The sequence below is a fragment of the Mobula birostris genome, chromosome 25 (assembly GCF_030028105.1).
Source record: "Mobula birostris isolate sMobBir1 chromosome 25, sMobBir1.hap1, whole genome shotgun sequence".
In the NCBI taxonomy this organism is placed as follows: Eukaryota; Metazoa; Chordata; class Chondrichthyes; order Myliobatiformes; family Myliobatidae; genus Mobula; species Mobula birostris.
In genome coordinates, this window is record NC_092394.1 from 11312889 (window position 1) to 11330381 (window position 17493).

Sequence of the window (17493 nt, forward strand, 5' to 3'; positions counted from 1 at the left end):
TTTTCCAGAGATGCTGCCTGGCCTGCTGAGTTCCTCCAGCATTTTGTGTGTGAACCTCTGCTTAAATATACCCAATGACGTGATCTCCAAAACTGCCTTTGGCAATGAATTCCACAGATTCACCATCCTCTGGGTAAAGAAATTCTTCCTCATCTCTGTTCTAAAGGGATGTCTTTGTATTCTGAGACTATGCCCTCTGGTCCTAGACTCTCCCACTTTCAGAAACATTCTCTTCAAGTCCACTCTACTTGTATCTTTCCATATTCAATGGATTTCAATGATCTCCCTTCATTCTTCTAAACTCTAATGAGTACAGGTCCAGAGCTAACAAATACTCCTCATACATTATCCCTTTCATTCCTGGGATCATTCTCATGAACTTCCTTTGGAATGTGCCAGTTAGCAGAATTCTTTTACGGACATCTTGCTGTACTTCCGTTGCTGAAAATCCTACAAGAAGTAGTGAATATGGCACAGATTATCACGGGTAAAGCCCTCCCACCACCACCATTGAGCACATCTACATGAAATACTGTTGCAGGAAAGCAGCATCCAGAATCAAGGATCCCCACCACCCAGGCCATGCTCTCTTCTCGCTGCTGCCATCAGGAAGGAGGTACAGGAGTCAGGACTCATACTACCAGGTTCAGGAGCAGTTATTACCCCTCAACCATCAGGAAGGAGGTACAGGAGCCTCAGGACTCACACCATCAGGTTCAGGAGCAGTTATTACCCCTCAATCATCAGGCCCTTGAACCAAAGGAAATAACTTCACTCAACTTCACCTGCACCATCACTGGACTGTTCCCACAACCTGTGCACCCACTTTCAAGAACTTTTCATCTCATGTTCTTGATATTTATTGTTTATTATTATTATTATTTCTTTATTTTTACATTTGCACAGTTTGCTGTCTTTTGCACACTGGATGAATGCCCAAGTTGGGCGATCTTTCATTAATAATGTTATGGTTATTATCCTATAGATTTTTGAGTATGCCCACAAGAAAATGAATCTCAGGGTTGTATATGGTGACATATATGTACTTTGATTATAAGTTTACTTTGGACTTTCAACTTGAAAACCAACAATCTTTGGGCAGACGAATGCTGAAGGAACTAGATAGGGTGGATGTGGAGAGGATGTTTCCTATGGCTGGGGAATCCAGAACTAGAGGCCACAGCCTCAAAACTGAGGGGTGACCTTTTAGAACAGAGGCAAGGAGGAACTTTTTTAGTCAGAAAGCAGTGAATCTGTGGAATGCCCTGCCACAGACTGCAGTGGAGGCCAAGTCCGTGGGTATATTTAATACAGAAGTTGATCGTTTCCTGATCGGTCAGCGCATCAAGGGTATGGCGAGAAGGCAGGTGAATCCAGGATCAGTCATGATGGAACAGCGGAGCAGACATGATGGGCTGAATGGCCTAATTCTGCTCCTACGTCTTATGGTCTTATCCCTGATGTCTGTTTCAGTATGCAAGCTTGGAGACAGCACATACATCAGATGGTCCTCTGTTATGCAGCTGCTCAGGATGAACTGCGACAACTGCCCCTTGCATCTATCTCCAGACCCTCTCCGTGAATACACGGATGACAATAAGGTGGGCGGCCATCTTACCCTCCCCGTAGCAGCCATCCTGAATGTAGAATATCGGTAGCAACACTTATACCCCTAGTGGTGGTGAGAATGCGCAACTCGGCCTCTCGGAGAGTGGCTTACATGATTCCCCTCTTTTAAAAGTTCAAAGCTCAAAGTAACCTTATTGGCCAACCACATATCTGTCATCTTCTACTGCTTCATCCTGAGCCCACCACCCCTGTTGGCAAATAGGCCGCTGACAGAAGCTCGCCAGAGTCCTCTGCCCAGGTTGATCAGTCCTGCGGCTTCCGTTTTCGCCACACAACCTCGTACGCCTTCTAGGTGGAGATCCTGCCCACTCCCAGGGATGAGGTTTAGGAGCTTCTGGTGGTAGGTCTGTAGCTCTGGGTTTTTCCAATGGGATGAGGTTGTTATCCCCAGACCCAACCCTCCTCCTTTCACAGCTAGGCTCGGGACCGTCCATACTACCCTGAGATTCATTTCCTTGCAGGCATTCACCGTAGAACAAAGAAGCGTAATAGAATCAGTGAAAAACTACACAAAACCAAAGGAGGAGAGACAACCAACGTGCAAAAGACAACAAATTGTGCAAATACAAAATCCGAAACAAAATAATAATAGTAAATAATAATATTGAGAACGTGAGTTATAAAGTCCTTCCAAGTGAGTCCACAAGACCGTAAGATATAAGGGCAAAATTAGGCCATTTGGCCCATCGAGTCCGATCCGCCATTTCATGGGTGGCAGAATCAGTTCAGTGTTGAGGTGAGGGAAGTTACCCCTGCTGGTTGAGGGGTAGTAAGCTGGCGGTCTGGGTCCTAAGGCTCCTCTGCCTCCTTCCTGATGGCAGCAGCAAGAAGCGACCAAGGCCCAGATGGAGGGGGCCTTGATGACGGATGCTGTTTTCCTGTGGCAGTCACGCAGAGGGGTCACGCACGCCGACACAGCCCTAATGGGCCGAGTGTTTCCACCTCACAGCCGTGATGTAATTCTGTCTAATGTAGTTATTACCGCTTACTTCTGCCGTCTGTTCAGATCAGAGAGCCAGGAAACAGTTGACTACAGAATCACTGCGCACACAAGGACAGCAGTGAGCGCGTGAAATTAATAATATGCAATAGTCATTTGATCTGGGCTTATGTAATTTTCCTAGAAACAGCCATAAAATTAGCACTTGCTTTAGTTTCTCATGTTGACTGCAAGCTGAATTGGAATAAAAAGGGACTTGGATCTGTATTGCGTTAGGGAGACAGCAGTGGGAATAGTAGCTATTTAACCTTGTCAGTCATATCAACTTACTGAATTATGTGCACATTATGTGTCTGCAGTACGCCTGAAGGCTTTATGTGGGAGAGTCCTTGGGGGCCTTGTGTCAGCAGTCAAATTTCAATAAACTTTTAAAAAATGAGGTTTCATGAATTGAACACTGCCAGAGTTAAGATGGAGTTGGAGCACTTCGCTCCTTGCTTTACCCACACTGCACCAGAATACTACACGTGGATCCCGGATCCTGGATGGGCCCCAGTATCTGTTCCACTGGGCCTCTCCTGAAGGGACCGACCCCAGCCTCCCTGGGCAACGGGTTCCCGAGCACACCACGCTTGATTACAATGTTTGCTGGTGGCATAGAATGCAAAAACCTGAAGAAGCTGGCAGCAGGGATGGTGGTGGGGGGTGGGGAGCGGGTTGGGGTTGGATACAATCCGGTGGACACAAATGCGCGTTGGAAAGAACAAGAGATTCAGCTTCAGGTTTACTTATCACACGTACGTTGAAACAAACGGTGAAATCCATCATTTGCATTAACAACAAAACACACCCAAGGATGTTCTGAGGGTCAGATTAGAGTAGTCAAGTAAAACGTTCTCCTCAGGGATTGTCTATTGGTGGGTCCTCAGATGTCTGTAGAGGCCAGTCCAGGATCCACATACTCTGGTGCGGTGAGGGCAAGAGTGAGTGGTGGCTGTATTCTGTCTAGGTAGCCTCCAACCTGATGGCATGAATATTGACTTCTCCAACTTCTGTTAATGCCCCACCTCCCCTTCGTACCCCATCCCTTATTTATTTACTTATTATAAATTTTTTCTCCCTCTGTCCCTCTCACTATAACTCCTTGCCCATCCTCTGGGCTCCCCTCCCCCTTTCTTTCTCCCTAGGCCTCCCGTCCCATGATCCTCTCCCTTCTCCAGCCTCATATCCCTTTTGCCAATCAACTTTCCAGCTCTTAGCTCCATCCCTCCCCCTCCTGTCTTCTCCTGTCATTTTGGATCTCCCCCTCCCCCTCCCACTTTCAAATCTGTTACTATCTCTTCTTCCAGTTAGTCCTGACGAAGGGTCTCAGCCCGAAACGTCGACTGTACCTCTTCCTAGAGATGCTGCCTGGCCTGCTGCGTTCACCAGCGTTTTTTCTGTGTGTTGCTTGAAATTCCAGCATCTGCAGATTTCCTCGTGTTAGTGTTTGGGTCTTTTGATTGTTCAGTCTCTCCTTTCGCAGCTGCCACTTGCTCTCTGCGATACAACGGAGGTCACAGATTTCTTCCAGGTGTATCTACTGACTGCAATGTCTTCCCCAGTTTTTAGATGTAATGTTGACTTTCTTCAGGCTGATTTTGATGTTATTTTGAAGCATTTACCTTTGCCCACCAGGGGCTCACTGATCTTCCTTCAACTGGGAGTAAGGGATCTGTTGGGGAATCTGAATGACATGACCTATCCATCGGAGTTGGTGTTGCTTTATCGCGGCAGAGATGCTGTCCATGTTGGTCTCCCCTGGTGTGCTGGTGTTAGTTCAAAGTTCAGGGTTCAAAATAAATTTATTATCAAAGTATATATATGTCACTGTATACCACCCTGAGATTCATGTTCCTGTGGATATTCACAGTAAATCCAAGGACCTTAATAGAATGAAAGACCACACCCAATAGGACAGACAACAACCAGCATGCAAAAGACAGCAAACTGCAAATGCAAAAGGAAATAGTAATAATAAATGGTCAATAAATATCGAAAACATGATACGAAGAGTCCTTGAAAGTGAGTCCATTGGTTGTGGGGACATTTCAGTGATGAGGCCAGTGAAGTTGAGTGTGTTTGTCCTTCCAGCCGATCCTCAAAATCAGAATAGGGTTAGGGGATTGCAGGTATTCTCCCCACTGGCATGACATTAAACCCAAAAGCATGTTCCACATTCAAGGAAAACCACTGCCACAGTGTGTGCAGATATGCAAAGACAACAGACCATTTCTTTAGAGATGGCAGGAAGATGATATCTAGTTAAAACAACATATGGTGTCACTTACCATTGGAATTGGAATCATCGGAAGTCTTGCTAAACTTTCATAAATCACACAGACAGTCCAAGCTCAGAAATTATGCCTGATATTTCACAATGAAATATTAGTAAGGATAAACAAGTGATTCTACAGATGCTGGAGATCCAGCTCAACACACACACACAAAACTGGAGGAACTCAGTATCTGTGGAGAGTCAACATTTCGTGCTGAGACCATTCATCATTGCTAAGGGTGTAAAGCCTTGGAGAGGGTCCAGTGAAGATTGGAAACAAGGATAAGGATGTGAAGAAGCTGGGGTTGTTCTCCCAGGTGCAGATTATGCAGATTAATGGAGGTGTTCATAACTATTACTGGTCTTGTTAGTGGCTTAAGGAGTAACCTTATCCAGTGACTGGAGGGTCAGTCATCAAATAGGAGGGGGGCAAAAGAGGTGGGGGCATGGCTGTGCTGATCGGAGATAGTGTCACGGCTGCAGAAAAGGAGGAATTTATGGGGGATTGTCTGAGTCTCTGTGGGTGGAAGTTAGGAACAGGAAGGGGTCAATAACTCTACTGGGTGATTTTTATAGACCACCCAGGGACATCGAGGAGCAGATAGGGAGACAGATTCTGGAATGGTGCAATAGTAACAGGGCTGCTGTGATGGGAGATATTAATTTCCCCAATATTGACTGGCATCTCCCTAGATCGAGGGGTTTAAATGGGCTGGAGTTTGTTAGGTGTGTTCAGGAAGGTTTCCTGACACAATATGTAGATAAGCCTACAAGAGGAGAGGCTGTACTTGATCTGGTATTGGGAAATGAACCTGGTCAGGTGTCAGGTCTCTCAGTGGGAGAGCATTTTGGTGATAGTGATCACAGTTCTATCTCCTTTACCAGAGCATTGGAGAGGAATAGGAACAGACAAGTTAGGAAAGCGTTTAATTGGAGTAAGGGGAAAATGAAGCTATCAGGCAGGAACTTGGAAACGTAAATAGGGAACAGATGTTCTCAGGGAAATGTACGGCAGAAATGTGGCAAATGTTCAGGGGATATTTGCATGGTGTTCTGCATAGGTACGTTCCAATGAGACGGAGAAGGGATGATAGGGTACAGGAACCATGGTGTACAAAGGCAGTTGAAAATCTAGTCAAGAAGAAAAGAAAAGCTTACGAAAGGTTCAAAAAACTAGGTAATGATAGAGATCTAGAAAATTATAAGGCTAGCAGGAAGGAGCTTAAAAATGAAATTAGAAGAGTCAGAAGGGGCCATGAGAAGGCCTTGGCGAGCAGGATTAAGGAAAACTCCAAAGCATTCTACAAATATGTGAAGAGCAAGAGGATAAGAAGTGAGAGAATAGGACCAATCAAGTGTGACAGTGGAAAAGTGTGTATGGAACCGGAAGAGATAGTGGAGGTACTTAATGAATACTTTGCTTCAGTATTCACTATGGAAAAGGATCTTGGTGATTGTAGGGATGACTTACAGTGGACTGAAATACTTGAGCATATAGACATTAAGAAAGAGGATGTGCTGGAGCTTTTGGAAAGCATCAAGTTGGATGTCACCAGCACCAGATGAGATATACCCCAGGCTATTGTGGGAGGTGAGGGAGGAGATTGTTGAGCCTCTGACAATGATGGGAACAGGAGTGGTTTTGGAGGATTGGCGGGTTGCAGATGTTGTTCCCTTATTCAAGAAAGGGAATAGAAATAGCTTAGGAAATTATAGACCAGTGAGTCTTACTTCAGTGGTTGGTAAGTTGATGAGAAAGATCCTGAGAGGCAGGATTTATGAACATTTGGAGAGGCATAATATGATTAGGAATAGTCAGCATGGCTTTGTCAAAGGCAGGTTGTGCCTTATGAACCTGACTGAATTTTTTAAGGATGAAACTAAACATGTTGATGAAGGTAGAGCAGTAGATGTAGTGTATATGGATTTCAGCAAGGCTTTTGATAAGGTACCCCCTGCAAGGCTTATTGAGAAAGTAAGGAGGCATGGGATCCAAGGGGACCTTGCTATGTGGATCCAGAACTGGCTTGCCCACAGAAGGCAAAGAGTGGTTGTAGACAGGTCATATTCCGCATGGAGGTTGGTGACCAGTGGTGTGCCTCAGGGATCTGTTCTGGGGCCACTTCTCTTAGTGATTTTTATAAATGACCTGGATGAGGAAGTGGACAGATGGGTTAGTAAATTTGCTGATGACACAAAGGTTGAGGGTGTTGTGGATAGCATGGACGGCTGTCAGAGGTTACAGCAGGAGACCAATGCAAAACTGGACTGAGAAGTGGCAGATGGAGTTCAAACCAGTAAATGTGAGGTGGTTCATTTTGGTAGGTCAAATATGATGGCAGAATATAGTATTAATGGTAAGACTCTTGGCAGTGTGGAGGATCAGAGGAATCTTGGGGTCTGAGTCCATAGGACACTCAAAGCTGCTGCGCAGGTTGACTCTGTGGTTAAGAAGGCAAACGGTGCATTGACCTTCATCAACCATGGGATTGAGTTCAAGAGCCGAGAATTAATGTTACAGCTTTATAGGACCCTGGTCAGACCCCACTTGGAGTACTGTGCTCAGTTCTGGTCGCCTCACTACAGGAAGGATGTGGAAACTATAGAAAGGGTGCAGAGGAGATTTACAAGGATGTTGCCTGGATTGGGGAGCATGCCTTATGAGAATAGGTTGAGTGAACTCGGTCTTTTCTCCTTGGAGCGACGGAGGATGAGAGGTGACCTGATAGAGGCGTATAAGATGATGAGACATTGATTGTGTGGATAGTCAGAGGCTTTTTCCCGGGCTGAAATGGCTAGCACGAGAGGGTACAGTTTTAAGGTGCTTGGAAGCAGATACAGAGGAGATGTCAGGGGTAAGTTTTTTTTTACGCAGAGAGTGGTGAGTGGATGGAATGTGCTGTCGGTGACGGTGGTGGAGGTGGAAACAATAGCGTCTTTTAAGAGATTCCTGGACAGGTACGTGGAGCTTAGAAAAATAGAGGGCTCTGGGTAACCCTAGGTAATCTCTGAAGTAAGTACATGTTCGGCACAGCTTTGTGGGCTGAAGGGCTTGTATTGTGCTGTAGGTTTTCTATGTTTCTATGTTCTATGTTTCTAAATGACTGAGATTAAAGGTAATTGCCAAAAGCAGGACTAGAGTATGAATCCACTACATGATCACTTTATTAGGTGCCTAATAAAGTGGCCTCTGAGTGTATGTTTGCGGTCTGTTGCTGTAGCCCATCCACTTCAATGTCGACGTGTTGTGCATTCAGAGATACTCTTCGGCACACCTCTGTTGTAACGTGTGGTTATTCGAGTTACTTTCACCTTTTGTCAGTTTGAACCAGTCTGGCTATTTTTCTCTTACCTCTCTCATTAACAAGGTGTTTTCATCCAGAGAACTGCTGCTCAGGGGAAGCTTCTGTTCTGCTCATCGTTCTCTGTAAGTTCTAGAAACTGCTGTGTGTGAAAATCCCAGCAGCTCAGCAGTTTCTGAGATACTCAAACACCCTCGTCTGGCACAAATGGTCAAAATCACCTAGACCACACTTCTTCCCCATTCTAATGTTTGCTCTGAACAACAGCTGAAGCTCGTGACCATGTCCGCATGCTTTTATGCATTGAGTTGCTGCCACGTGATTGGCTGATTAGATATTTGCATTAACGAGCAGATGTACCTAATAAAGTGGCCACTGAGTGTATTTTTCACTGGGGTCTGTGATTGGTAAGAGGATGTTTGAGGTGATGGAAGCAGATTCAATAGCAATTGTTTAAACAAGTGATTGGGATCTATGAGGGGCATAGATAAGGTAAATTCAAACAGGATTTTTCCCCTGAGTTTGGGTGAGACTAGAACGGAAAGTCGTGTGTTAAGGGTGAAAGGTGAACTGTTTAAGGGGAACATGAGGGGGAGCTTCTTCATTCAGAGAGTGGTTAGAGCATGGAATGAGCTGCCAGCAGAACTGGGGTGGATTTTGGTTTGATTTTAACATTTAAAAGATATTTGGATAGGTTCATGGATGGGAAGGATATGGAGGGCTATGGTCCAGGTGCAGATTGATGGGACTAGGCGCATTAATAGTTTGGCATGGACTAGATGGGCCAAAGGGCCTGTTTTTGTCCTGTACTGTTCTATGATTCTATGATATTGTTGGGAACAGGACGTGAGATTATGAATACAGGTCCTTCAAAATGCCAGTACAGGAACAATGGGCTGAGGAGTTTGTTTCCACAACCAGTTCACTGGTATTTCGACAAAGTCTTCGCTACCAGTGTCTGAGAAGGAATGTTTAGTCTTGGTTACTGATCACAGCCCTACCCTTCTAACAGAATAAAGTGTGAAAGTTATAGAGAAAGTGAAGGACAGGTAAACAATGAGGTACAGGATCATAATGAGGTAGACTGCGTGGCAAGAATCCATTTTATACCCGGCTGTCCTAAAAGCAATGTAAAAACTGCTAACGAAATGCAAATCTTTTGCGTTTCCTCCTTTTTTTAAAAACTTTCCAGCAGTTTTGGCTCTGTGTATTAGATTAAAGTAACTGACGAAAGTACTTTATCATCCTTAATTTAAAGGTGTGACGAAGGAACAGCTGCTCAGAATACGCTTACTGTCATCTAATTTTAAAGAGAATGTAATGTCACTTTGGACACAAGAGACTGCAGTTGCTGGAATATGGAGCAGCACACAGGCTGCTGGGGGAACTCAGGAGGTCGGGCAGCATCCGTAGAGGGAAATGGACAGTTGATATTTTGGGTTGAGACCCTTCTTCTGTGCTAGCACAGGAGGCACAGTGGTGTAGCGGTTTTCGCATTGCCTTGCAGCGCCAGCTCTAAGATCAGGTTTCAATACCTGTGGGACGTTCTCCCTGTGATCACGTGGGTCCCAGTTTCCTCCTACATCCCGAACATGCACGGGTTGGGGTTAGTGAGTTGCGGGCATCCTGTGTTGGCACTGGAAGCGTGGCGACACTTCTGGGCTGCCCAGCACGGATCTCACTGATTTAATTTGATGCAAACGACACATTTCATTGCATGTTCTGATGTACATGTGATAAACAAAGCTAATCCTGAAGTAGGGTCTCGACCCCAACATTGACTGCTTATTCATTTCCACAGATGCTGCCTGACCTGCTGAGTTCCTCCAGCATTTTATGTGCGTTGCTTCGGATTTCCAGCATCCGAAGACTTTCTCGAGTTTATAATCTTTCAAAAATCTTTCTGTTAGCTTGGTCACACCACACGTGAAAGTTTGTAAGTTAACAAACTGGCCAGCATACTTGCCACTAAGTTGGGTCAAGAAACTTAGGTCATTCAGGGTGGCTGGTAGTGTGCAAGGGTTATAAATTTAGATGAGAACACTTCAGAGTGATTACAAAATATTACAGCAAATACAGAGTACTGTGCAAAGTTTTAGGCACGTATACAGTCTATAGCTAGAAAGACCCTTGTACAGTACTGTAGTAGTTTTATGTATTGCACTGTACTGCCACCACAAAAAAAATTCATGGCATCTGTGAGTGATTATAAACCTGATTCTGATCTGGGTCTCTGTTGCGAACTGAGAGTGGGAAGGGGACAGGGAGAGGGGAATCGTGTTTGGGAAAAGGGGAAGGGAGGGGGAAGCACCAGAAGGTCATTCTGTAATGACCTTGCCTGGTGTCTCAGGGCTGGGTGTTTCTGCACTCGTGCCCCCCTCACTCCTTCTCTGCCACCTGTCCCACACCCCTCCCGGCGCGCTCCACCATCATCATTCCCAGCATCCTTTGCTCCCGCCAGATTTACAAACTCTCTCTCCACTCCACGTTGACAAATACAGTACCGTGCAAAAGTCTTAGGCACCCCAGCTACTATTTATACAGTATATGTGCCTAAGACTTTTGCACAGTACTGTAATGTTAAAACTTGCTGTTTGTAGGGACAAATCGTAAACACAAGAGATTCTGCAGATGCCAGAAATCTTGAGCAACACAGACAAAATGCTGAAGGATCTCAGCAAGTCAGACACCAGTGGAGGGGAATAAGCAGTTGATGTTTTGTGTTGAGACCTGATGAAGGGTTTTGGCCCAAAGCGTTGACTGCTTATTCATTTCCATAAATACTGCCTGACCTGCTGAGTTCCTCCAGCATCTTGTGTGTGTGGCTGTTCTTAGGTTTGCTCTTCCCTGCCTGAAGAATTGAAAAGGGCCTCATAGGATCTGACCTCAGAATCAGATCAGATTTAATCTCAATCTGTTACATGACATGAAATTTGTTGATTTTTGGGTAGCAGTAGACTGTAAAAGCTCAAAATCACTATAAATTAAGAAATACATGATGGAATAATAAGAAAAGAACAACAAGGTAATGTTGTACACATACTACCTGGTCCAAGAATGGGATGCACCCAGGTTCTCTGGAGTTGACAATGGTAAGTGCTGGTTTATTGTGTGAGGATATGTTGTTATTTGCCCACAGATTCAGGCCTATCGATTGATTCTGCTTAACCTTAGCCTTCAATTCAGTGGTGGCGAACCAATGGCACACGTGCCCAAGATGGCACGTGTAAAAATTTTGTTGGCACGCGGAATGCAGTGCTGCCCCTCGATTCTTTAAACTCCACCCATAATAAAAAAGATACATAATGAATATCTTTTTTTTTTGCCAAAATGAAGCAGCAGAAGATGTCTTACAACCCGAAAGCAGTGAGTTATTTTCACAGGAAACGCCTCACGACGGCTTGGTGTCAGCTGGATGGATGTGAGAACATGTAAGACATTCAAAAATCTCCATAGACCTGTTTACGTATCAGTATTTGGATAGTTAATGGTTACAATTACAAAACTACTTAGAACTGATGAAGCCAGTCCTGACAAAAGCTCTCAGCCTGAAACGTCAACTGTTTAATCCTTTCCATAGATGCTGCCTGACCTTCTGAGTTCCTCCAGCATTTGTGTTTGTTGCTCTGGATTTCCAGCATCTGCAGAATCTCTTGTGTTTACGTATTTAGAACTGATGTTATTTTTCAATTGTTTTTAAAAAGATTAATATTAATTTCTAAAAAGGTTTTCTAAAATGTTTCATTTATTTAAATCTGTCTCTGTTATGTGGACATGGGGTGGAGATACATCTCCACCAAAGGAGGTGAAAGACACTCCTTCCCTCCGCTAGCCTGTAGGTCACCTTTGGACAAAGTGTAGCACTTGCTTAGCCCCCTGATCAGGGTCACATGAAGCCAAGGGAGCAGGTGGTGGATGGTTGTATGAGCAGCTGGTGCATGTCACAAGTCCTGGTTATGTGACCACTGACACCAGGCAGACAATCTCTGTGGATTATTGATAATGGCAGGGTCACTCGAATTGTAAAGACACTGCCCAGAAGAAGGCAGTGGCAAACCACTTCTGTAGAACAATTTGCCAAGAACAATCATGACCAAGATTGCCCCCGTAATATGACAAAGCACATAATGATGATGATATCTCTGTTAAATAAAGGCATCCGTTAGTCTTGCAAGACCTTGGATCTGTGCCTGGAAAGTCTTCACTCTCCAGGCCGCAGGCCTGGGCAAGGTTGTATGGAAGACCGGCAGTTGCCCATGCTGCAAGTCTCCCCTCTTCACGACACCGATGTTGTCCAAGGGAAGGGCAAGGGCCGATACAGCTTGGCACCAGTGTCGTCACAGAGCAGTGTGCGGTTAAGTGCCTTGCTCAAGGACACAACACGTTGCCTCGGCTGGGGCTCGAACTCACGACCTTCAGGTCGCTAGTCCAACGCCTTAACCATCTCTGTTACACTCTCATTAACAATAAAACAATGAATACTCGTAAATAAGTAACAGGGCTCAATCTTTATCCTTAAACAGGTCTGTAATTATTGTTACTAATTCCTTAATCATTGATCATCTCTTTTCAAAATTACTATGGCATGTGAGAGAATATTTCAGAGGATTATAACTAATTTGGGCACATGCTATCAAAAGGTTCACCTTCCCAGAATCCTTCCTCAGGAGCTTTCCCAATCCCGTGCTTTTTTTGCAAACTTTTCAGTTGGATTTGTGAGGTAGGCTCCATGTACTCGTCATACCACGTACAGGCTGAACAGTTCACGTTCTGTTCCTGAGAACAGTGTGTTTTTTGACCCTAAGCTTCACCATGTCAGTGCCAAAATTGCTGGGCAGTTCATTAAATTCCAGGGCTTTCATGTCAGATTTTACTAAGCTGTCAGAGAGAAGGAATGTCAATATCCAGTTTGCAAACAGCAACAATTAATTGCTAATTAATAGTTGCTTAAGAAGCCCAATTAGTAACACACACACAAAATGCAGGAGGAACTCAGCAGGTCAGGCAGGAACTATGGAAATGAATAAAACAGTCGATGTTTCGGGCCGAGACCCCTCATCAGGGCTGAGTGGGGAGGGGGAAGATGCCAGAATAAAAAGGTGGGGGAGGGGAAGGAGGACAGCTAGCAGGTGATAGGTGAAGCCAGGTGGGTGGGAAAGGTAAGGGCTTGGAGAGGAAGGCACACTCTGGTCTGCAGGAGTACGTTCTGAGGGATGCACTCAAACTTGGTGCAGCCACCGCGAAGGCCCGGTGGGGAAGGACCACAGTTTAACGTTCATCACCCGTAGGAGGGGGAGAGGTTGGGTGGGGAGGAGACCGACCCTCATCAGCGGTGTGGACAGATAATCAACATGGCGCCCAAGGAGTGGGTGGAATTGTTAATTTGGGAAAGTATTAGAGCCATTGCCTGCCTTTATTGTTGAAAATTTTGATTGTTAATAAGTCTTAACACTTGACCAAGGGTAGAGAGTAAACACATGATTTACTGTAAACATCTTTCATTTGTAAATGAACAGAGTCAACGCAAAATTTTATTGTTAATAACTGTATTGAATAAGGACTCACAGTAAACGAATGGTTTTCTTTTCCTGTATGTAATTATTTTTATTTTGTAATATTTCTGAATAAAGTATTTTTGGGAAAAAAAAATCTGATAGGAGAGGAGAGTGGACAACAGGAGAAAGAGAAGGAGGAGGGGATCCAGGGGGAGGTGAAAGGCAGGTGAGAAGAGGTTATTAATTATATATTAATTAGCATGGCATCACCAATGACCTATTTCATACTTTAACAAAAGTATTGTAACATAGTGAATAAATGAAATGTTTTAATTTTATAAATTAATGATTTTTATGTGGTACTGCTGCCACAAAACAACAAATTTCATGACATACACTGAGTGACCACTTTATTAGGAACACCTGTACACCTGCTCGTTAATACAAATATCTAATCAGCCAATCATGTGGCAGCATAAAAGCATGCAGACATGATCAAGAGGTCCAGTTGTTGTTCAGACCAAAGACCACAATGGAAAGAAATGTGATCTAAGTGACTTTGACTGTGGAATGACTGGTAGAACATACTGTAGAACATAGAAGTGTCCAGCACAGTACGAGCACTTTGGTCCACAATGTTTTACCAACCTGTCTCTACTACTCCATGATCAATCTAACTCTTCGACCATAACCCTCCATTTTCCTTTTTCTTTTTTTTCTCGGCGTGTGCCTGCGTGCGTGCGAGTCTGTGGGTGTGCGTCTGCGTGTGCATCTGTGTCTGCGTGCGTGCGTCTGTGATGATGTCTTTTTCATGGCTTTTACAAGGTGCGGAGCGAGAGAGAGAGACTGTGTGGCGCGCTACTCCTCACACAGACATTTTCGCAGTATTTTTCTCTTTGTTTTACGAGGTCGAGTTGCGATCTCGACACTCAACCCGGCACGGATGGAAAGCGTACTCGAGAGCGGACCCGACTGGTTTCGGACCCGGGAACCTCCGCTCCCGGGTCCGGCGCTGATGTCATTGCGCCACAGCCAGCCCAACCCTCCATTTTTCTTAGGTCCATGTGCCTAAGCTCCTTCTAAATGTTCCTATTGTATCAGCCTTTACCACCATCTTGGCAGTGCGTTTTATGCCCTGTGTAAAACAAAAGCCTCTGATATCTCCTCTAAACGTTCCCCCACTCGTCTCAAACAAATGTCCTCTGGTACTGGTTATTGGTGCCCAGAGTCCACTCCGCCATTGTGCCAGACGGGGTGGTTTGAGTATCTCTCCTGGGATTTTCACTTGTAACAATCTCTGGAGGTTGCAGAGGAGAATAACTGGACTGGTTCAAGCTGACAAGAAGGTGACGGTAACTCAAATACCCATGCATTGCAGCAGTGGTGTGCAGAGGAGGATCTCTGAATGTGGAACCTCGACGTGGTTGGGCTGCAGCAGCGGAGGAACACAGCAGAGTCGACTCCTGTGTCTAAGAAAGTGGCCACTGTGTGTATGTCAGTGATAACGAACCGGATTCTGCCATCACGTGTCCATGAATGTAACCTGAGCAACCTCTCAAACGTATCACTGACAACTCACACAAAGTGCTGGAAGAACTCAGCAGGTCAGGCAGCAATCACTGACAACTCACACAAAGTGCTGGAGGAACTCAGCAGGTCAGGCAGCAACTATGGAGGGAAATGAACAGACGACGTCTCAGCCAGAGACTCCTCTTCAGGACCCATATTCCACCTACTACTGTTCCCACAACCAGCAGTGCCAGTTCAAGTGACCCAGGTCCAACTCTGACCTCTGATGCTGTCTGTGTGGTGTCTGCACGTTTTCCTCTGGAATTGCATGAGCTTCCTCCAGGCACTTCGCTTAACTCCCACATCCCAAAGAGGTGCATGTTAGCTGGGTACCCGAGTAGGTGGGTACCTGAGTGGCTGGGTACCTGAGTAGGTGGGTACCTGAGTGGCTGGGTACTTGAGTAGCTGGGTACCTGAGTGGCTGGGTACCTGAGTAGGTGGGTACCTGAGTGGCTGGGTACCTGAGTAGGTGGGTACCTGAGTAGGTGGGTACCTGAGCGGCTGGGTACCTGAGTAGATGGGTACCTGAGTAGCTGGGTACCTGAGCAGGTGGGTACCTGAGTGGCTGGGTACCTGAGTAGGTGGTACCTGAGTAGTTGGGTACCTGAGTAGCTGAGTGCCTGAGTGGCTGGGTACCTGAGTAGGTGGGGTAACGGAGGTGATAGGAACTTGGGGAGTTTAGGTTATGGGGAAATTAAGGAATGAAAGGGTTTGCACTGTGAGTTGGCCCAGGCAGGCCCAACAGGACAAGTGGTCTCCAACACCATAAGACGATAAGAAATGTGGAATATGAATTCACTGTACCAAGAGGCCACAAGGATGAGGGGCTGGTGGTGGAAAGGGTGAGCAGCTCCAACAACATAGAGGACATATCCTGGGCCCAACATATTGATGCAGTCACGAAGGGGGCACGCCAGCAGGAGGCTGAGGAGATTGAGGAGATTAGGTATGTCACTAAAGACTTTAGCGAATTTCTACCGGTGTACTGCGGAGCGCATTCCGACCATTTGCGTCACCGTCTGGTAGGGAGGCTCCACTGCACAGGATCAAAAGGTGCAGCACGGGGCTGTAAACTCAGCCAGCTCCATCATGGACACGAGCCTCCCCAGTGCCGAAAATATCCTCAGTCGGCAGTGTTTGAAGAAGGTGGCATCTATCATGAAGAACTCTCACCATCTGGGACATGCCTGCTTCTCATTATTACCATCAGGGAGGTGCAGGAGCCTGAAGACCCACACTCAATGAATTCAGAATAGCTTCTTCCCCTCCACCATCAGATTTCTGAACAGTTCACGGACACTGCCTCACTATCCCTCTCTTGAACTGTTTATTAGTTTTTTTGTAAATTCCAGTCATTTTTATGCCTTGCAGTGTATGCTCCCACGTAACAACAAATTTCTCAATATAAGTCACTGATAATAAGCCTGATACTAATTTTAATAATGGATATTTGGTAATCAAATGCAGAAATTAGAAATCAAAGGTCTCAGATCTTATTACTTAGAGAAAGTTTTGAGTTTTGTACTGCCAAGAAACAGCAACTTTCTCGACATATTTCAGTGTAATAAGCCTGATTCTGATCTGAAAATGGTTAAAAATAAATTCATTATCAATGTACATATATGTCACCATATATAACTCTGAGATTAATTTTCATGCAAGCATATGCAATAAGTGCAAGAAACAGAATCAATGAAAGACCGCACTGAACTGAACAGACAAATGTGAGCAAGGCAGCAGACTGTGCAAATACGAAAGGGAAAAAAGCAATATCGAGAACATGAGATGAAGAGTCCTTGAATGTGAGTCCATAGGTTGTGGGAACCAGTTCAGCTATGGGGCGTGAAATTGGAGTGAAATTATCCCTTTGTTTCAAGAGGCAAGTGGTTGAGGGGTAATAACTGTTCCTGAACCTGGTGGTGAGAGTCCTGAGGCTCCTGTACCTTCTTCCTGATGACAGCAGCGAGAAGAGAGCATGACCTGGGTGGTGGGGGTCCCTGATGATGGAGGCTGCTTTCCTGCGACAACACTCAATGTAGATGTGCTCACTGGTGGGGAGGACTTAACCCGTGATGTATCCACTACAGTTTTTAGGATGTTCCGTTCAAGGGCATTGGTGTTTCCATACTAGGCTGTAATGCAACCAGTCAATATAATGTCCACCACTCACCTAAAGAAGTTTTTCAAAGAGTTAGATATTGTGCTGAATCTTCGGATTCTTTGGTGCCTCGTAACGGTGAA